Source organism: Anas acuta, chromosome Z (genome assembly GCF_963932015.1).
Source record: "Anas acuta chromosome Z, bAnaAcu1.1, whole genome shotgun sequence".
NCBI lineage: Eukaryota > Metazoa > Chordata > Aves > Anseriformes > Anatidae > Anas > Anas acuta.
Window position 1 is genome coordinate 44522619 of NC_089017.1, and position 23101 is coordinate 44545719.

A 23101-nucleotide genomic window follows, 5' to 3' on the forward strand; every position below is an offset into this window, starting at 1 on the left:
AAATCTCTAGGGCAGAGTCCCCATTTGCAAGCAAGTCTAATTACAGGCAGGACAACTCTGCTAGCTCTTCTGATGAATTTTTAAAAGGGTAACTTTTATTCTGCTTATTCTCATTCCATTGAACTTGCCTGTGTACATTCACTGAACAAAAGAGACAAGACAACTACCGTTATCCTACCTAGTAAACTATACTGTGAAGCTGAGTAATGGGCACAAACACTACCATTCTTTCAGCATCACAAATTTTCTTACAAACTGGAGTAGAAGACCCAGAAGATTATTCTATATAGTTAAACAAATAAATGAAAACATTACTTCAAGATTTTTTCAAAATGGATTTGACTTTATCATTATGTTATAACTAGTTTTCTTCAATCAACATTAATGGCTAGAGTTTTCACATGATTCTCATATATATTTTAGGTAGTGAATAAATATTATACATTCATGCTGTATAATGTAAAACATGAGACTAACAAGAACTTAGGGATTTTTGTTACTGTTGTTTGTTTTTGTTTCTTTTCTCTTTCAGATTGTGTGCTATCATAGAAAAAATGTTTGGTAGTGAACTGGTTATTATCCATGCAAAAAGAAATATAATCTTAAGCAAGTTTTCAATAGTTTTAACTACAAATAAAGTGGTATCTTGCTTTATCCCAGTAACTTAATTGATCAAAAGCAACTTGTGTGTTTGACATATTTGTCAGTTCGAAACTCCCCTGGTGCTTCTAGAGTCTCACCAAGAGACACTGTTGACCAAAACTCAAGCCAAGAAAATATTTGTCCTTTCTGAAGCCAGCCTTTTTCTTTACAAGCCAAAAGTCAAGTCTGAGTTTTAGTGAGTTTATCCAAGTATAACAAAAATTCCTCATCACGAAACACTCAACCAACCCCAAGAGTAGACAATTACTTGGAACTAGTCACTGACTGAGATGTTACAGATGTCATGGAAAAGAGAGCTCACGTATTTTTTCTTGAACAGTAATGGCATAAGAAAGTCTTTACCAGCATCTTTGTCACTGACACTCTAGTTATCTCCTGTGATACTTTAAGACATAGTTATGCTGTCTTGAAAAAGATTATTAGGCAGCATTGCACCTATAGTTGTGAGCACATCAGTTTAACAATGAATTAATAGGCAGCACAACAGTTCTTCAGAACTTTTTATAGCCAACATGGATTAGCAAATGGTCAAAATTATAACAAAGAACCCCTTACTCATAGTTAGGGAGATTTCTAATCAGAATTCATACAGAATATAGATTCTGTATACTGAACTTTTGCTATCTGCAGTCCTGAATTAAAAGCAAGATCCAGAGAATGACACACTAAATATACAGGTTCCACGATGACCTTATTTAACACTTTGATTACTACTTACTAAAACCATAGAGTTTTGATCTTGTTCTGAGGAGCTGGTATTCATATTGGTACTAAAACTGCACAAAGCAGTAAATTTATTCACACTTCAACAGCTTAGGTACTTCTCCTCTAGCAGAAAAACTTAATTCAGATAAATGTCTAAATTATTTAAGTATTTAATTATAAAAAAAATAATCCTACATATTTAAATAGGAAATTGAAAATCTCTAAAATAATTACCTTCAGTAACCTATCGGAGCAAGAGAAGTTCACCAGCCATTTCATTTGGCCAGGATGCTACCCAAGCCATGCAACCAGATTTGGGAACCTAAGCAGATCTACAACTGACACTATAAATTAACACCCAAATGCTATGGATGTATGGTGGCAATTCAGGAAAAAAAAAATAAAAATAAAAAATTGAGAACTTGAGGCTATCTGGTTATTAATGTAGGTAAAGTATGCAGCTGGAGCAGTAGAATTAGTGGGCCTCTACTGACAACTAACCAAATACCACAATAAGATGAGATACAGTGCATGCAGAGAGGAAACAGAATTAATAGATTCTCCTGGACTTAGCATTTTAGGCTTGGCATCAGGATTGTTTGAGTAGCCCAGCAGAAAAAGATGGAGCAGCAGCAGCTCAAAAAGTGGCAGAGATTGTAAATGCAAACTACTTTTGACAGGTCATCATGCAGTCAGCCTAATAACCAAGAGAGTGATTCAGCTGCATACTAACGTTCAAAATTTAATTTTATTGTTGCAAGAGGGTGACTGGGGTGTATTACTTTACAAAAAGATTCAATAAATAAATAAGTAAATAAAATAAAACCCCATTGTAACAACCAGACAGCACTCACAACCTCTGTTGAATCATTTTGTCAAGCTTATATAAATTCACTAAAAATGCATATGACTCAAGAAATAAACTCATCATTCAATGAAGATGAGAGTTTCTTACCATATTACAAAAGTTTATTAGGTAAGCAATATACACATGGATTATGAAAGTACTTCAGACTTCAACAGCAATTGCCCATGGGGTCTACCTGAAGCGCTGGAGCCTCAGAACATGAAAGGAAAATGCTAAGGTTGTATGGGGCATTGAAAAACCTGGTCTTGTGGAAGATGTTCCTACCTGTGGAAGGAACACTAGGAAGGTGTTCCTGTGAAAGGTGTCCCTTCCAATCCAAACCATTCTATGATTCCATAATTCTAATGCATTTGTGGCTACTTTTTTTCCTTTAGGTGGAAGCTATTCCAAAGTAGGTGGACATGGTAGTACCTCTATCTTTTTACACTTTGACTGTTATATTTTAAGTATTTTAAGAGGAAAATATTTTTAATAAAATTTGCAAGTATGACAGAAATTATGGACAGACCCAGAAAAGATACAAACACTTCGAGGTATTTTTAAATCTCCTGTTTATGTAGATAAGCTAGCTTCAGTATCTTCTGAGATTACCAACACTCTAAAACAGGCATCTTTACAATTTTGTCCATCTTTAATGAATTTTCCATAAAGTCTGCAAATTATAGATGTCTTCCTACATCACTGGAAGTGCTCCTAAATTTTTCCCTTCAGATGCCAAAATATTATGGACTTTGACACAATGATTTCTAGATCTATATTGCAATGCCTTCTAGCCATACTGCCTTGGACCTTCAATTCAACTTTGGCATCTTTCTGAAAAGGAAAAATATTAATTTAATTTTGAGTTGTGCTTCTCTTTGAATCTGTCTTCACTGCATAGTGGCACCACCTTTTCTTTATGTTCTTTTGATTTACATGACTGAAAAAACTTTATATTTGGACAGAAAATTTTGTGCAAGATCTTCCAATTCCATTTCTGGCTCCAAGTACATTTTTAAATTGACCATGGTGTGCATGCAACCACTGTTTGTTCAGAAAATTTGATAGGGGATTTCAAGTGAATGTTTCTCTATATTTTTACTTCATATATTTTATAAAGATTTTTAAAGTGTTGAAGAATGACTTATTATTATTATATTTATTTAATTATTTATTTTGCATTTAGACACGTTGCACGATGCTGAATACTTTTCTGAAGGTTAAATCTATTTTTTTTCATGAGTGGAATATGAGTGATGAGGTTGCTCAGTCTAAAAACAATATACTTGGCTATCATGGCTGAGTAGACACATAAAAGAGCCAAGGGTTTTGCTCCATGATGATGCAGAGCTGACAATGAGCTGAGTCTAAATCTAAACACAATCTTGTCACTATCCTGAAAGGAACAGGAAAATGTGTTTGAAACCTGGTAAGCAAATCTCTATCATCTTTTCTTCCTGCCATTGACAAGAGTGATCTTATTCCTTTAATGCTCACCACTAAAGTCCTGTTAGTATCAAACAATTTCCATTGTATGTCAAAAAAGAAACAGCTGCTGACATATTTGCTAGCTACAGGTAATTTTCACAATGATGATGAGACCATATATATATAAAAAAAAAAACAACCACATTGCTTGTGCATGAAGAAAGTCACATAGGAGAAAGTCTGCGCATTTAAATCAAACAACCTCATGAATATCAGTTGAAGTAAAAGAAAGATTGTGTTAATGGTCTTCTGTACTGCACTGCATAAATTTTAGTTTAAAATGACATTATTTTTATATTCACTGACCAGTTCTGCTGCTACATAAAAAAATGTTTACCCTTTTAAAGTTTACAGATCATTATGAATATTTCAGTAGTAATTCCTTAGATTGAGTAAATCATCTATATATAAAACTGCAAACAACTCAGGTGTTGTAATTACTACCTAGCATAATTATGAAAGTTGTATGTATATTCAAATATATTCTCAGTCGTCCTTGAAAGCTTTTTAAATCCATTTGCAAATATCATTTATTTCATTTATTAGTACAATCTAATTATATATGTGTTGATAAGATTTATGGAAGGATTTGGATTTAAAAGTCTAGAAATTATAATTTTTGCCAGCTATTCCAAGTTCTCATGCATACATTTAAGATAAAAATCATTCCACGTAACTTTAACTCTGATTCCTTCTAAGTGGTATTGTTCATCATAAAACCGTTATTTCAAGTGGTATGAAACCAACAAAACTGATCTCCCATAAATAAGTATATTTTCTCACTTTTTAAAAAAATATTTATTTATTTATTTATTTATTTATTTATTTTCTGATATGTGGTATTTACCATCAGGCTCTTTCTCCAGTGTATAAGTTGTTTTGTGTTCTAACGTGTCTCTTTAGAATCCCCTCCAGAGGTTCATTCTGGAGACAAGACTACTAAAAGGATGTGACTGCCTTCTGGGAAAAGACACATAGTATCCTTTCTGGTGATTTCTTGAACAACTCCTTTTAACCATAATAACAATTTATATCAATTAAGAATCATTATTTTTGACCTGATGTACCTTGCTAGTTGCCTTTTTCTTTTTTATACTAAAGTGGAAAACTGAGAGTGAGACAGGTAACTGGAGATTTAGAATTACTGCATATGCTACATTTCTGTGCATGGGATGGGATTTTCAAGTAAAAGTGTTGTGTGCATTGTTCAAGCAAGATAATCTTTTGGCCAAACTTGAAGAAAAGGTAAATATTCAAATAATGAGAAAAAGCTGACAACAGGGATGGTCTAATAGAGGAATCTATCTGTGAAGCTCAGGCAGTTCTTTTCTAAACCAACACCCTTTTTCAGCTTGGACACAAGCATTAATGGATATCTTCTAAATTAATGCAAGCATCTTAAGCTGTGTGGGCTAAAGTACAGCTCAGAAGTTTTATCAAAGCCAAGGTCAGTAGAGGCTCCCAAAAATACTAAATGAAATTTTGTTTTCAGGTCTCAATAGATTTACAAGGTTAGAAAGGTTTTTTGTTTTGCCTTATTTTCTTAAAAGCTAACGAGCTCTTCAAAGACAGAAATCTGTTTATTCCCATTGGCAACTAATAACCCCAATGAAATAGATACGTGTTTTCCGTTGGGGTTTATACCATTTGCTTTAGAATTTATATTATTGGCTTGTACAAAGGAAAGAAATAGTAGCTTGAGTTCATAATATATTGGGCAAAATATCAAGAAGATTAGGCCACATGGTAGAGCATAGTCTGATGGAAAACATACATTTACTGCAAAGAAATAGTTATGCCAGAAATTTAAGAAATTTTGCTGCAAAACAGTGTCTGCCTTGTATCGTGCTCTCTTATTCCCTGTCCCTCTGTATGAACTTAGCAGGAAACAGGGCCTTAACAAAAGAGGGTCTGAATAGCAGATTACTTCAAAAAGATTAAGGAAGGCAGTGTAGGAACAGAGAAAGGGAAATATGGAAACAGAGAAAAGCAAGACAAATTTTTATTAGCAAAATATTTATCCTTTTCTGTTACATACTAAGCAAATCACAGATGTTAAAAGAGATCATCAAATGTATTTTACAATGTTTATGATATTTATTATGATGACCTCATTTGAGATGGAGTCTAATGGTAATTACACTCTGCAGCTGCTAGTCCACTGTCGGCCTCCCTCAGTTCCAAAGGGAATAAGGAAAATGCTCCCACTCCATCAAGTCCATGAAAAACAAGCTACATGTTAGACAAACTGTTCCTTTTCACATTGCAAGGCTGCCGACTTTCTCTGCCCTGCTCAGCAAATTGTCAAAACCCAAGACACAGCTGCTGTTTACCCGACTGAGCAGCCCAGCCTCTGCCCCTTTCATCTAGCCACATTAACAGCACCCCTCTTTTTGCAGGCATCACCCCAGGGAGCATGCTGCAGGGGTAGCCAAGCTCATGGCATGTGTGGTGGTGCAGGATGCAGCCCTCTCCTTCCACACTTGCTAAGAGAGCTTAAACACCACAGAGCTTGACCTCATCGGCACTGCTCCTCTCTCTGCACCATCTCCCTTTACACACTAAGTAACATCCCATTCCCTACTGAGACAGACAGTTAGGCACTTGAGAAAGTTAAGCATATCCCAAAATCTGAACCCCAAATACTGAAATGTTAATATTTTAACACTGCCTAAGGAAATGTCAGTACTCTAATGTCACCTCCTGAGTTCTTCCAACCTTCTTCTGGCTTTTACTTTACCAAACAGCAATATTTTCCCTTCTCCATACCACCACCCTGCAAGACTGCTATATATCTTACAGTTTCCCTTCACCCAGGAATCATTCCCTTGCAGCCATTTACTCCACCAAGTTTGTGGTTCGTGTCCTATGCCATGGCCTGTCACATAGGTCCTCACCCCCATGTCTTCCTCAGCTCCCTTGTCCTTTTTACTTGTTCTCAGCTGTAATAGGGTTGAAAACGATGGATAACTCTATGACACTGGAAGAGGGAAGCTGTGGCAAAGAGATAGCATGGAGAGTAAAATACACGGTACGTGTATTGAAAAGATTGTTAGGGGCACAGATATTTGTATGAAGGAGTTCAGTAGGGTTGTGCTCTTTCATACTTGCCAAAAAAAGAGTTTAATCATTCTTAACAGCCAAGTAGACCATAAAAGTATGAAAAGATCCTCAAAAATTAATAGTAATAAAATAAAAATAAATAAATAAACAGATAAATAATAAATGAGAGAGAGAGAGAGAAAATCCTATTGCTAAATTTCTTGTTTGTTTGTTTTTTCTCCATTTTTCCTTTTGGAAAAAAAAAATGTAAAACTTGCTGCTCTGAAATCAAAGAAATGGATGTAAGGTTAATTTTAAACATATATAAACTTTTTACAAGATGTGTGTATAACATGGAAGTGATTAATCACAGACATTGTATTACTTTATTGTTAGGTAAGATTTACCAGACAAGCTAATCTAATTTTTCTGACATAAACTAAATAAACACTAGCATAGAATAATATATTCATTTGAACATTTTATTTCTGCTTTATTTGAAATAGAACTGCCACTTAAAATGCTAGGCACCATACCACAAATTAATTTTCTTCATAATAAATCTGCACATTTTTATGTTTCTTTTAGAAAAATCATGGAATAAATCCTGTTTTGTCAGCTGTTTTCAGCTGTTTTTTTTTTTTTTTTTTTTTTTTTTGTGCTGAATGTTGTGAGTAAGAATAGGAATTGATGTTTGTTTAGGTTAAAGAAACTGTAAACTTCAATTATTTATAGCTGCAACACATCACAGAGCAGAATGGAAAATGTAAAGAGTACAGAGCTTTGTAATGAGCCTGAAGACTTTCAAGACTGTGTAAGCAAGTAAATATCTGTCAGCCTGAAGTTCAAAAAGGGATAGCTTCTAACAGCAGTAAATGGGTTTATTTGTGGGACCATTCTCAAGTCCACTGAAGGTAACAGAGATTGCTTCATTTACTTTTGTTCTGTCTTCATGATGATTTTATCTCTTTGTACATTTTCAACTGTACAAGTATTGACTGATTAAGCTTTGCATTATCTGCAGGAGGTGTATCCCACCAAGGACACCTCTTGCACAGTAGCATCAGATTCAATCTGAAAGCACATTTGTGCTTTCAGGTCCCAGAGTGGCCCCAACCATCTCAAAGCTTCTAGTCCTGCCACCTTGCAATCCCACCTTCACCTGTGAGAGGTGACTTCATGGACCTTCCCAGAAGAACAACTTGCCAGTCAGCTACCTGTTCTTGGTGCCACCACAAGGAAATGGAGGCTGCTTAGCCCCATCCCTGTGCTAGGGTGGAAAAGAATCTGGCATGACTTCGCTCACATGCCTCATTCATCATGTCATCTTCTGTTGCTTTTCTGTGCATAAGCCTGCTCTGCTCTGCTTTACCATGCTCCCCTTACCTGCTTATCTGTCAGCTTTTTAGAGATATTTTAAAAATCCTGACCCGTCTTATATCCAGTCTCATCTGTTAAGAAGAGCTCTTATCCTATACATGCTTTAGCTGTAAAATTAGAGCTATTATCCTATACATGCTTTAGCTGTAAAATTAGAGCTAGGGCTCTCTGTGAGATGTATAGATTTAAAAATAAATTAGTGCTAACCATACTAATGATTCTTTATTTCAGCATGATGTGTTTCCACACAGCCTGGTGTTTAGCAGCATGAGGACCCTATTACAAACAGCCTTCTGCAGACGCTTATGGAACACAAATTTTAAACAGACTGCAGCATGAACCTACCATGGAGGAGACAGCACATGTAACTCTTTAGTGTCAATAGCTGTGGGTTGGACAGACATTTACAGATCAGTAAATTCAAAACATTTGGTATATTTTAAATGGCATGGGACACTCATTCAGGAAAGAGACAGACTTCCCACATCCCTGGAAGAAAAGCAATTAAATAAACCAGACAAAGAGGTGGCCATATTGTTCATGAACTGGACAACATATACATATGTTTCCCTTTTATGAAAGTCTGGCTAGAGAAATTATCTCTAAATTGAATTAAATATGACAGTAGCTGCATTTTATTTTTAGGTATGATGCTGCAGGCAAAGCCTGCATGATTCTGAACAAAACTATTTTAATCACAAATAGCTGTTCCCTGTTTTTAAAATTCCTGAATTTTATCTTCCTAAGAAATTCAACTCTCTTGACGAGTGTTCAATTTTTATTCCCAAATTGGAGGATTAATGTTCACTCAGCTTCAAAGCAGCAACACCAAGTGATATAGGAAAAGCGAGAACAGTCAAAGCTTAAAGCTCATGTTCTCAAATATTCAATTACTTCCGAGGAAATGAAATAAACCTATTACACAAATCTAAATGTAACCTGAAAAAGTGACAGTGTGGTCAATACATTCCAAAAATCTTTGTGTATATAGATATAGTAACCAGCTTATTTAAAAAAGACATTCATTCGCTATGTTATGCCTTGAAAAAATTACATAGTCTTTGATAACAATCTATTTATCTCACAAGAATTTTGTCAAAGGGTTTATTTTTTCAGTAAAATTTTCCACAGAATTGTCAAGGGGAACACACAGCATAGATGCTTATAACTAGTGCAACAAGTAAAAATGTCATTACAGCAATATTTATAAGTTGATTACATCTCAGAAAAAGAGTCAGACAGAATGGAAACAACTTAGAAGGCAACTGCTAACTGGAAAGCAAAGGAAGGCTTCTTAAGAGGCTCCCACTCTGGGAATAACCCCATCTCATTAGGAAGAGACATGAGCACATATCGTGGTTCCTCATCTGTTAGGAAAGATGAATACAGAAGCAGAACATACCAATTCAGTCCAGACAGTCCAAGACAGAGCAATACCAAAAAACAGTAGTAATACAATTTACTTTTTTAGATTTTTAACGAGGTACAATACTGCTGATAGTTGCAGAAAAGCTACTCTGAAGAGCACTGTCTATGAAGGTTATTATGGACACAGCTCTGCTGGTGGTACTCTGTTAACACAATACGTTTTCAGACTCCGATAAATGTTAATAATACAGCACATTATGTGTATTATAGTGCATTATGTGTAATATGTAAACACATTATGTGTAAGATGAGGTGCTTGAATGAGGAGACCTACATAAAGCACACCAAATACTTCAAATACACGTCATGTGTCTCTGTGGCTTGGTTTCCTTCTCAGATACTATAAAAATACTAAATATCTTCAAGGGACTTCTTTGCTCTGATATGGGCATTCCTTCATTAGTCCTAATTTGATATCACTGTTAGCCAAGAACAACTTCTGCAAATTATCAGGTTCCTAAAGCCCCTGATCTCTGTTCTTACAGGATGCGAACAGCCGGGTCCTGCACTTTGGCCACAACACCCCCATGCAACTATACAGGCTTAGGGCAGAGTGGCTCAAAAGCTGTGCAGAGGAAAAGGTTCTGGAGGTTCTGATTGATGCTTGCCTGACCATGAGCTGGCAGTGTGCTCAGGTGACCAAGATGGTCAAAGGCATCCTGGCTTGTATCAGGAATAGTGTAGCCAGTAGGACCAGGGTGGTGATTGTCCAGCTGTACTCTGCTCTGGTAAGGCCACACCTTGAGTACTGTGTGCATTTTTGTGCCCCTCACTACAAGAAAAACATTAAGACCCTGGAACATGTCCAGAGAAGGGCTACAAAGCTAGTGAATGGCCTGGAACACAAGTCCTGTGAGGAGTGGCTGAGGGAACTGGGGCTGTTTAGTCTGGAGAAGAGGAGGCTCGGGGGAGACCTTATTGCTCTCTGCAACTACCTGAAAGGAAGTTGTGGGGAGCGGGAGGTTGGCCTCTTCTTGCAAATAACTAGAGATAGGACTAGAGGGAATGGCCTCAAGTTTCACCAGGGGAGATTTAGGTCGGAAATTAGGAGACATTTCTTCTCAGAAAGAGTGGCCAGGCATTGGAACGGGTTGCCAAGGAAGTGTAGAGTGACCATCCCTGAGGGTGTTCAAGGAAAGGTTGTATGGCTTAGGGACATGGTTTAGTGGGTGACATTCGTAGTAAAGTGATGGTTGGTAAAGATGATCTTGAAGGTCTTTTCCGACATTAATGATTCTATGATTCTATGTTAGGATGGTAGAACCTACCTCTCCTCAGTTTCTGTCTGTTGAATTTTGGTGATCCCACTGTCATTACTGTTGTTTTCCCCTGTAGGATATATATCACCTTTCTCTGTGTGGGAAAGACCTTCAGGTCTTGTACTATATTGATTATTCCATTTGGTCTGTTTTGTTTCTTTGTATTTTTGCATACAAAAATACATTTTTGTATGCAAAAATGGCATTTTTGCCATTTGGCATTGGTTTTAAATATCACAGGCTCACATCTCCCAGTTTTCTATTAAATATGACAGTTTTATTTTGTTGATGCCAAAATATAATTTGATGGGGATAATTATGAATGACTTGACATGTTTTTCCTAATGTAGCAGCAGTGTATAACACACTGATCAGTGAGAGTGAGTTCAGCTACTGAAGACTGGATTTCAATATACAACCACTCATAACAATCCAACAGGAAAACTGTCTCAGAGTAGTGAAGCATTTTTAAAAATCATGTGAAAAAATAATCTGTTTTCTACTAAATTTATCTTGGGGAAATAAGATTTATGGCTTTTGGGGGGAGTTCTAGGAACTGTAGGTTTACTTTGGGTGTGGGCTGCAGATTTTCTCCCACCTACCCCAAGATAATGCACCAGCTTTTGGTACACTTTATGACCTGGGCCAAAACTACAGTCTGTAACAGACTTGCATTTGCAGAATCAGATTCTTCATAATTTTACTTGTCTTTTGTATTTTTACATACATCTTCGTTTTCTACAGAAGGCAGCATTAGCCTATAATGTAAGCATCTGCTCACATCTTCCTGTATCACTGCAGAACTACTATACACAATCAATGTTTCAGTGTAAAAGAGTTTAAGATATACAACCACTTTCTGAAAATCTTAGTTTCTACTGGTACACATTTATTTCTAAGTACAGAATGAGAGTACAGAACTTCCCAGCAATCTGATTTTGCTGTATTCCATATCTCAATTCCAGTGACCTTGCATTGACATATGGTAAGTCTTCACATAAAGTAATATTAGCCTCCAAAGGTGAAAAGTATAAATAATATAATAGCAATTTCTTTGAGCAGATAATGTATTTTCTAAGATGCATATGGTTAGCCATGTTTGGAAATCATTCTTAATCTAAAACATGTATTTTAGCAAAGTAATGTGTACAATGACTTTGGAGGTAGTCTCAATTATTCAAAAGAGGGAAAAATATTAGATGAACTTTTTTTGCAATCTCACTTCCCCCCAGTTTCCAACATTATATTAAATATAGATAGAAAGTAATCTAATATTGAAGACTACCATTAAAGAAATTATGTTAATTCTAATTTGTAGCAGATGCTGTGCCTTCTGTACAGAAACATGGCAATAACATCCTGTTCTTAGATGGCACACTGGCGATACTTTTAGAAAACATTCATTTTATCACATAATCACAGAATTTCTAGGTTGGAAGAGACCTCAAGATCATTGAGTCCAAACTCTGACCTAACACTAACAGTTCCCACTAAACCATATCCCTAAGCTCTACATCTAAACGTCTTTTAAAGACTTCCAGGGATGGTGACTCCACCACTTCCCTGGGCAGCCTGTTCCAATGTCTAACAACCCTTTCAGTAAAGAAGTTCTTCCTAAGATCCAACCTAAAATTTTATAGATACATTATTAAATTGCCAAAGCAGTTTAAGCTCTGTGTTGTTTTTGATTGTGTTTACATGAGTTTTAGCTAGCAAACAATCTTGCTCTTTAGCACTCTCAACCAGAACAAGCCATGCCGCATTAGCATGGCATCATTCCTAAAATAATATACACTGCTTCACAGCAGGGCTAATTAGTTTGGGCTCTGTGATATACTAATGGCAGTTAAATGGCTCTTAGTTGGCTCAGGCTCTGGGAAGAGCTTGTTCGTGTCTTTTGTAGCATGCCATTTAGTAATACCTCATGTAGTAAACATATTAATTAATGTAACTGACTGCATGGGTGGTCTACTTATTTTATTTTTTGACATTAGAAATAGAACAGAACAACGGATAACAAAGTGTTTTGCCTGTTCTCTAACCTGAAGTTTGAGTCTAACCTGGACTATTAGCATTTTTTTTAAGATCATTGAGGATCCTGACTTTTGTTCATGTTGAAACTAATATTTAAGTCTTTTGTTTGTGCCTCTGCACAATAATTCTTTTTGTTCCAGAATCATCTCTCTTAGTACTGTGTGTATCATTGCAATTGCAGTTTTTGTCCCCAAAAGTTGCCTCTGAGATTGTCTTCCTTGGCAGTGCAAGCTGAAATGGTCCAAGGAAGCCAGTATCTTCAACTCCGCATTGAAAGATCACACATAAAATCAGTTAATTTTTTGTATTCTTGTAGATGAAAACCTACAAACATAGCTCAGAAATTGCTCTTAAGCTAGTCCATAAACTTAATTAAACCAATGGTTCCTGAGACTTCACAGGAAGTACTGTCACTACACTCAGAAGTATCTTTCGTGACTTTTCTTAGGTAAATTTACCCCCTCTCTTCTTTAATTTTCCAATTTATCATTTTTATATGTCTTTCTTATTAAAAAGTTCTCCTTGTTACCATATTTGGATACGTGCCTTCAGTCCATATAGCTTTATTTAGAAATCGTGGTAGCTTTTTATCAAGTGAGAGAGGAAAAATGTCTCTAAATCATGCCATGTTTCATGACAAACTGGCATATTTCTCTGTTGGTAGTTCTAAAACTGCTAAGTGATAATTACACATGAAAATCACCTTTATCAAAGAATCTTATTAAAACCTTTCTAAATCTGACAGAATGTATGCTTCAATCATGCAAACTGTGATCACCAAAGCCTCTGCATTGATATTTGATTTAAATGTATACAGTGTAATCTCAGGAGAAATTACACAATACTTATTTCAAGTATTTTTTTCTACTTTTTGTTGAAAGCTTTCTGCTTTCAAGAGAGTTTAAATAAAAAGATGGAAGGAAGGAAGGAAGGAAGGAAGGAAGGAAGGAAGGAAGGAAGGAAGGAAGGAAGGAAGGAAGGAAGGAAGGAAGGAAGGAAGGAAGGAAGGAAGGAAGGAAGGAAGAAAGAAAGAAAGAAAGAAAGAAAGAAAGAAAGAAAGAAAGAAAGAAAGAAAGAAAGAAAGAAAGAAAGAAGGAAAGAAAGAAGGAAAGAAAGAAGGAAAGAAGGAAAGAAAGAAAGAAAGAAAGAAAGAAAGAAAGAAAGAAAGAAAGAAAGAAAGAAAGAAAGAAAGAAAGAAAGAAAGAAAGAAAGAAAGAAAGGAAGAAAGGAAGAAAGGAAGAAAGAGAGCGAGATAATGAACAGCCAACTACTCCCAGAGTGCTGTATTTTGATTTGAACATGAGAAGTTATGGTGACCTTGCCATTATATGAAAACAATACACCAAGTTATTTAAGCTGTCAGCCTAGCTGTACTTGAAGAGCGTCCACGAGATACTCAGGATTCATATTATAATTATAAAATAAGCTTCCAGGAATCTATTCCTTCATACCTCTATCAGACTCATCTGTCATTTGCTAACTCTCTGAAATACTCCAGACTTGACCTTGTCCCTGTTTTCTGTTTCTGTTTCTCTCTATTACTTTTCTACTGGCAGCTTTCATATATCACGTGATGTTTTGTACCTCATTGAAAAGTCAGGGTGTTTCATAAGTATAGTTTCCTGGATTGTAGCATCCTTATTACTTTAAATTAGACTTTACAGAGCAGCTCTTCAAGTTAAATCATGCAGTAATTCATAGAGTTTGTTACAAAAAAAAAAGGCACAAAAGCACCTTCAATTAGTCTTGTAAAAAGAAGGATCTTCCCATAAAATACATACAAACAGGGCAATAAAACTGGAAAGTGCCTATAGTATTATAGCTACTTGTTATTTCAGTTGCAAGTCAGCATTACTAAATGAAAGAAAGAAATGAAAGAAAAGAGAATGCACATTATAAATTAGCCTCTTTGTGACACAGATGAGAGTTCATCAAAAAGAATATCCATACCTGAGTTTTTGTACTTCTTACATAGTATTCAAAATGTGGCTGGTAGAAAAAAAATGGAATAAAATCTTCCAAAGGAAGAATAAAGCAAGAATATCCCTTTTCCAAAGGAAGCTGCCCAGTGTAAATTTACCTAAAAGTGTATTCTGGGATTACAAGGCTTGATATCAGTGGGAGGTGCTACCGACTGTCTCAAGCATGTTTTTTCACATTATCCTAAAATGTTGTATTCTCATTTCCTTATAATGGTTTGTAGTTTTCATGAACAGAAAAGCGGTCATTTACTTAACTTGGAGGGGAATTGGTCAGAAAATCCTTTGTATTAGGAAATGTAATAACATTAAGATTAAGAATTATTATTTAATTTCTTTCTTTGAATTTATTTCTACTTCTATAAAACATTTCTCACAACTTGTTTCCTGCTTCATACCAGAAATTTTTAATTTAAAAAATCATATACTGACCCAAAGATTCAAAAACTTTCTTTCTACAGTTACAAATACATACATACTTCCTGCTCATATACTTCTTTCTTCCGTTCTTTTGTCTAAGATTCATAAAATAAGTGAAGTAGATACATTTACACTATATTGATATTGATATATAACATCAAAAATCTTCAAATTCTTCATGCAAGTGTAGATTTTATACTTTCAAATATATAATTTTAATGTACCCTCCCTGTTCATTTTGGGGGATTAAAAAGAACAAATACTATGTACCATTTGGGAGACACTCTTATAAACGGCTGTACTAAATCAGATGTGTCAGCTTTATTCACCTATTAGAAAATAATAGAAACTATTGAATTATACAGGATTACCTTATTGTTTTATACTGTGGTCTCATATTAGCAAATTCTGAAATTTATCTCATTATAAAGTAATATCACAGAAGGACTTGTAAAATCAAACTACTGATGCTATAAACAAAACAAAACAAAACAAAACAAAAGTGAGATTTAAAATTACTTTGTCGCAAAAAGATGGCCAAGACAGATAATCTACTTTGGCTGAAATGAGACCTTATCAGTCAGTTCAAATTATGGATCAGAGACAAAGAAGACAGGAAGATGAAAGACAGAAAAATGGAAGAGAATAGTGACTTAGTATACATTTATGAAACATCTTAAAAACACCACTTTGAGGTTGATTAGAAGGTCAGTCTTAGTAGAAACCTGGGGAATGGTCTGGAAGATGAAGTTGATGCAATGATATTTATTGGACAGAGAGAACTGTCTGGCTACAATACCTCAGTCCCCCTGAAGTTGAGATAATAAGGATTTATGAAGACTATAAAGAGGGAATAGCAATAGTCAAGATAAGAAGTGATTAATGGATGACTGAGGATTTCAGCAAAAGAAAGGTCAATATGAGGCCAAATGCAGGCAGTGTTCTATAGGTGGGAAATTTACAGAATAAAATAACATTAAAAAGTTTCTTTCAGGACCAAGATTTTCACAAATTTTCCTTTTATATTAATATAAAATCTAAGGAGACAGAAGACAGTCACATACATGTATATTAGGACTGTTGTTTTAAGTAAGGCAGCTTGAAACAGAATCATTGTTAAATACTCAAGCTTTCTTGAATGACAGAGCTACTTTTCTCTGCTTTTACACTTGTACCTCATATGAAATACTTATTAAATTTTCCTTGAAAACCACCATTTCTGGTTGTTCAGAAAGAAAGACTACAGAGTGAGAGAAGAATTACTTCTATACAACTACTGTTCTTTCAGGAAGTTTTTGTTTAAAGGACAGAATATGTAATATTTGCTCTTAAATACTGGTAAGCAGGTTGTACAGTTGTGCAGAAACTCTGAATTGTCAACCTCTTAGATAAAAATATAAAGTATGACTCCTATAGAGCAAAAAAAAATCACATTTGCTTATAAATTGCAATAAAATATTTTGCCAGGGTAGTACATACCCATGTAGCAGAGTATTGAAGAACAGATAACATTATTTAGACCAAATTCCATTTACAGAAATAACATTGGACTTCCCTGAAATTGTACAAAAATGACTAGAATGATTTAAAAAGGCTGAAGTGTTATGCAATTTCATTTTTGGTGAATAAATATATTTTATCAGGCCTACTTAGTCCATACAACAACAACAACAAAAACAGTAGCATAATGAAAATTATGGAAGTTGGAACAGTAAAGATGAATAGCCACACACTGACTTGGTATAAGTTTATCTTTACTATTTTGATAAAACAATATAATTGTCTCTAGAGGGAAAAGTAAAGCAAGAGGTAATATTGGGAAAATGTACAAATAATATAATGCAATACTGCTTAGCTAGTTTAAATAAGTACTCACAATACTACTTGGAAATGCTTGTTTTATTAGACAGGCATAAAAATCTGTAAGCTGATGTGTATCATCATGTGTTCACCAGTCAGTTTATATGGACTTTTTAAATAGATACCAGTATTATATTCCTCTTGGAAGCAATTTCAAGGCATGTGCAAGACAAGGATATGATCCAAGACAGCCGTCATGGCTTCACCAAGGGCAAATCGCAGCCGTCGTGGCTTCACCAAGGGCAAATCGTGTCTGGCAAATCTGGTGGATTTCTACAATGGAGTGGCTGCATCGGTTGACAAAGACCAACTGATGTCATTTAACTGGATTTCTATAAGGCCTTTGATATGGTCCCACATGACATTCTGATCTCCAAATTGGAAAGATATGTATTTGAAGGGTGGACCATTCAGTAGATAAGAAATTGGCTTGAAGGCTACACCCAGAGATTGGTGGTCTATATCCAGCTGGAAGCTGGTGATGAGTGGTGTCCCTCAGGGATCTGTCCTGGGACCAGTACTGTTTCATAGCTTTATAACTGACATAGACAATGGGATTGAGTGCACCCTCAGCAAGCTTGCAGATGACACCAAACTGAGTGGTGTAGTCCATACAAGAGAAGGAAGGGATGCCATCCAAAGGGACCTGGACAGAATGGAGAAGTGGGTCCACATGAATCTAATGAGGTTCAACAAGTCCAAGTGCAAGGTGCTGTACCTGGGTTGGGGCAAGCCCAGACAATGAGGACAGACTGGGTGAAGATCTCATTGAGAGCAGACCTGCAAAGAAGGACTTGGTGGTTCTGATGTATAAGAAAGTCAACATGAGCCAGCAGTGCACACTTGCAGCCCAGAAGGTCAACTGCATCCTGGGCTGCATCAACATAGGAGTGACCAGCAGGTCAATGGAGGTTATTTTGTCCCCCTCTATTCTGCCCTCATGAGGACCCACCTGGAGCACTGCATCCAGGTCTGGGACTACCAGCCCAAGAAGAATGTTGGTCTGTTAGACTGAGTCCAGAGAAGGGCCACAAAGATGATCAAGGGGCTGGAACACCTCTCCTATGAGGAAAGGCTGAGAGTGCTGGGGCTGTTCAACATGAAGAAAAGAAGGCTCTGGGGAGACCTCACTGCAGCTTTTCAATACTTAAAGGGGGCTTAAAAAAAATGTAGAACAACTTTTTTCCTCAGGCAGATGATAATAGGACAAGAATGAATGATTTTAAACTAAAAGAGGGGAGATTTAGATTAAACATTAGGAGGAAATTCTTCACTCAGGGGGTGATGGAGCACTGGAGCAGGTTGCCCAGAGAAGTTGTGAATACCCAGTCCCTGGATCTGTTCAAGACCACCTTGTAAACTGATCTAGTGGGTGGCATCCCTGCCCATGGTAGGGGTTTGGAACTAGGTGATCATTAAGGTTCCTTCCAACCTAATCTGTTAGGTTGTTTTTTGTTCTAAGTTTTTTGTTCTATGACAATTCTATACTAGCTTGTACACAAAATTACATCCCTCATTCAATGTAATAGAATTACGCTTGATGTAGATGATAGTATTTCTTGAATAAACTGTAATTTTAAAAATTTTAGTCAAAAGGAAAGCAGAAAATATATGCCAGCATGTATGCACAGGATGAAACCCTTGGACTACCAGCAAGTCAAGGCAGAGAACCTCTTTTCCTGTGCATGCTGGCAGCATCTGATAACACCATTAATAACAAAAGAAAGGGAAAAGGTAGATTATAATTTCCCTGTTCCATTTTTAATATTTTCTTTCTCAATCTATCACATGAAAATGATTCATTATTGTTATCACCATCATTGTCAGAGAGTAATGAGATTTCTAGGCTAATGTGTCTTTCTAAAAATGAAGAGTGAGATTTGCCAGTTCTGCTGGCAGGAGCCCACACAAGATATTCTGTCTTGGCCATGAGTGATCTTCCACTGCAGAGAAGCTGGACAGAACTTTATTGAATATGGCCCTTAACAAGACCATTGAGCACTCAGGAATATTGATAGTAGTGTATCACATCCTAAGATTTTAATTTTATTTTCAGCTCATTATTTATTTCCTTTCTTTATAAAAGAATAATAAATGATTTCATGAAAAATAAAAAAGATCTAAAATGTAAGTTGATGGTAACATAAACTAATGCCAGTATAATTGTATCCAGCCATTTCTGGCATCACCTTTAAAACAGCAGTATTAACCCAACGTATCAGTTCCTATATAAACCACAATGAGGATTCTGAGAATACATGGTTTGTTTTAACTGGGCTATTTTAATTGGCAGCACTATTCAACCGTTGTGTTCAATTAGATAAAATTTGCCTTTGACACTGAATCCTAACCACACACAGTACTATATATTTCATATTTAAAAAAAAAAAAAAAAAGAGGAAAAATCCTAAATATATCACATTACATTAAACACTTTGTTCGCTGTCACATTATCTTGCCCTTCCATTAGCTGTACTTATCAACATCTTATCATACCATGGTGAAAGACAGAGTGCTGTGGGTAGCTTTTATGTAATGGTTATGCCAATGTTATTGGACGCAAACTTCCTTATCACTCTGCTTACACCAGACAGACCTCATAACAAAAGTTCCCTCATGTTCTGCTTCAGCAGTCAGGTCAAGAGCGACTCACTCTGTTACAAGCACAGGTGACAGAAAGGGCTGTTCTCAGCATCCTAGGCAGTCCCCAGCCAGTTCTGAAACCAACCTGTCTGACTTGCTACATGTTGAAGAAAGTACTGCTTGCTTCATAACTAATACCAACATGACTTTATCTCCTCGTAAATTCGGTAAAGTTAGGGAGAAAAAAAAAAAAAAAGTCCTGATGAAGTCTTCTTTCCCTGACCATATCCTTCCCACCATCCTCTCAGTACCACTATAATATGTCTGCCATTTGCTCTGCTATTTTTTATGCCACATGATAACCTTGATAACAAGTTTGAGCTCAACCCAGTCCTTCTTGGCTCATGATCATAGAAAACCTCCTTGGATCAGGGAAAATGACTTTCAAAGATTAGCGTTACCACTTTACAGACACTCTGAGCAACACCATGTGCCAGGACCCACAGACCACTGAAAGGAACCTCAAAGTGAAGATTTTGGTGATTGTCTTCTGCCTAATTTTAACTGAAACAGCTATTTCCTCTGACATGGTCACTGAGCTGCAGTTTTGTTTACACAGGATTCTTTGAACTTCTCCTTGCTACTCTCTCTATTTTTATTTTTTATATATATTTTTAAATCTTAGTTCAGTTTCAGCTTTGTTCATTAAAAAAAAAAAAAAATCACTGAACAAATGTATTTGAATTCTGACTTAAACAGGCCACTTGGTGGTACTGTGTTGTAAAGCCAACAGAGCAAGTAACATTAAAAAGGCAGACATAATCTCATTCACAGCCTACATTTGCAGAAGGACACCTGGAATATAAATGTGTCTGGATAGGACCAGGATTGTTGTGATTAATTGCCAGCTGTTGTCTGTAGGAGATAGAGCTATGCTGTGAAACCAGGAGAAAGTGTTCCTTGGGGCTTGCACTGCTTGTGCTCAGACAGACTGGGGCAGGAAGAGTGCAAAGAAGCTCATAAACAAAAATACATCTTTTCATAGGAAAGCAGGCCACAAATTGATACACTATTTATTTACTCCCTTGTCATGGCTACTCCAAATTTAGGATTTATGCGAGGTTGTGACCTGGCTTAATTGCCTGTGTTTTTCCATAGCTTCCTTGTAGGAAGCATAACTTGCATAAACATTTAATTAAAAATCACAAGCTGTGCTATTTAAACATATAAATGTCTCAATTTATGAAGTCTTTCCAGCAAAAACAATAATTCAGTTTTCTCTAATATGGTATGAGAATATAAAAATGGAAAGATACACTGAGAATATTGTCCGATCCCTTTTTGATGCAAATAATCTTGTGTCCTCTTTTTCATAAATATGCAAACTTATGCTTAAAAGTAGCTTATCCCTTTTTATGTCTCTATGAAATTTCCTCCAAAATCTTTTTCTTATAAACCTTCTAATTTCCAGTCAGTCTTGACTCATGAAAAGATTGCACTCATTTGGTTTCATGCATGTATTCATCTGTCTTGCTGGTGTATTAAGAGAAGTCAACTGCTGTTGCTTTAAGTAATGTTGGATATATGAGACAATTTAGAAACATCTTTAGAAAGATGTTAAACTTCAGAGAGATATTGAGTAGCCAGTTATTGTGAACTTCTCTCAAGCCCTGAAAAAAATACTTTTGTTTCAGCTGTTCTAATCTTACCTAATTCTAATCAGCATCAGTTTGCAAGTACAGGAAAGTTTTCTCTGCTGAATGAGTGAATGAGTAGACCATTCTGGTTAACTCTTTTTATATAGAAGTTCCAAAAGGGGATGTTTTTCAGATCTTTCAGTAATCTGTTGATTCTATTTTATATATATATTATTTTTAGTTGTTGCTGGATTCTGTGATTTCTGAAAATTTGTCTCCTTTTATTTTGTTTTCACTGTTTTCTGTAAAAACATATAAGATACTCCAACAGCTCCTTCATTGCTTTCATTTAATTCTGAAACTTCATTTTTACTCTGGGATTATGAACACCTGAGAATCTTACTCTCTTCTTATTTGTAAATCCAGAGTTTTATACTAAGGTAAAGGTATAACATTTTTCTTGTTTCAGCTGGTGGCTGGATGATGATTTAAGGACATCTTGCTTCATTCACTTTTTTTTTCTTTTTCTTTCCATTTTTTTTTCCCAAATTTTTTGTTCCTTCAACTTTATCCTCCAGTGGTTTATTTTAGGCAACTAACTTATAATAAAAAAATATATATTTCATGTTCTAGTATACTATTCTAGTTACATTTTCTGACAAAGATGTGCAAATTCTGATCCTTTTCATTGACTTTTTTATTTTTTCAAGTTTTACACATTTTTACATAATAGTTTCCAACAAGACTCTAGGGCAGAATTCCAGGGTTACAGAAAATCTCAGAATGGATTGCCTTCCCTGTTTTCTGGACCCTGGGAGCACACAGCTAGGAAAAAAAAATAAAAATATATATATATATATATATATTCTTATATATATATATATATACATATACATATATATAAGAATATATATATAAGAATATATATATATATATATATATATATGTATATATATATATATAAAAATCTGTTATTATTTCCATTTTTCAAATTAAAACTTTTTTTTTTTTTTTTTTTCCCCCCAAATATATACCAACCCATTCTGTCAGTAATGCGGTGCCATGGCTTAGTGATAGACTTGGCAAGGTAACAGCGCTGAGTTTATGGTTGGACTTGATCATCTTGGGACTTTCCAACATATGATTCTAATATATGATATGACCATGCTATATTAATTATAAAACCCTCTCTATCTTAACTAAAGAATCATATTAACTTCAAGAATCATCACAATCTCTTGTGGAACTCACAGTCACATATAGACTATTGAAAAGAAGCAGACCAAGCAGTTCAGAGAAAATTTGTCTCTGCTGTATAAGGAAGCCTTATTGCTTAATTTTGTCATTAATATTTTCAGGCTGTAGATATTGGGGAAAAAAATATTTCTGGTTGTTCATATCATGAATTTGTATGAAATCATAACTCTGTTTTCTATGGAAGTGAAAGCAGTGTTAAAGGAAGAAAAAACACCTTTTGCATCTGCAAGAGTTTATAATTGTTACAGCTTCTTTAATATTCATTTGATTGAAAAACTTTGCACAAAGAGAACAATTGAGGAGAGGCATGAAATATTAGACAGTCTATTCTGAAATTATTTCCCAAGGAAGGAGGAAATTTCAGCAGAAAATGAATATTTGACTGATATGAATCAAATTAATATTTGATTGATATTCTTGCAGAAGTTTGTGAGACAGATAGCTGGGCAGGTTTGACATACTGGCTTTTTTGCAAATGCTTAAACTGAGCAGATAATGTTTATGATAGTGCACAATTTT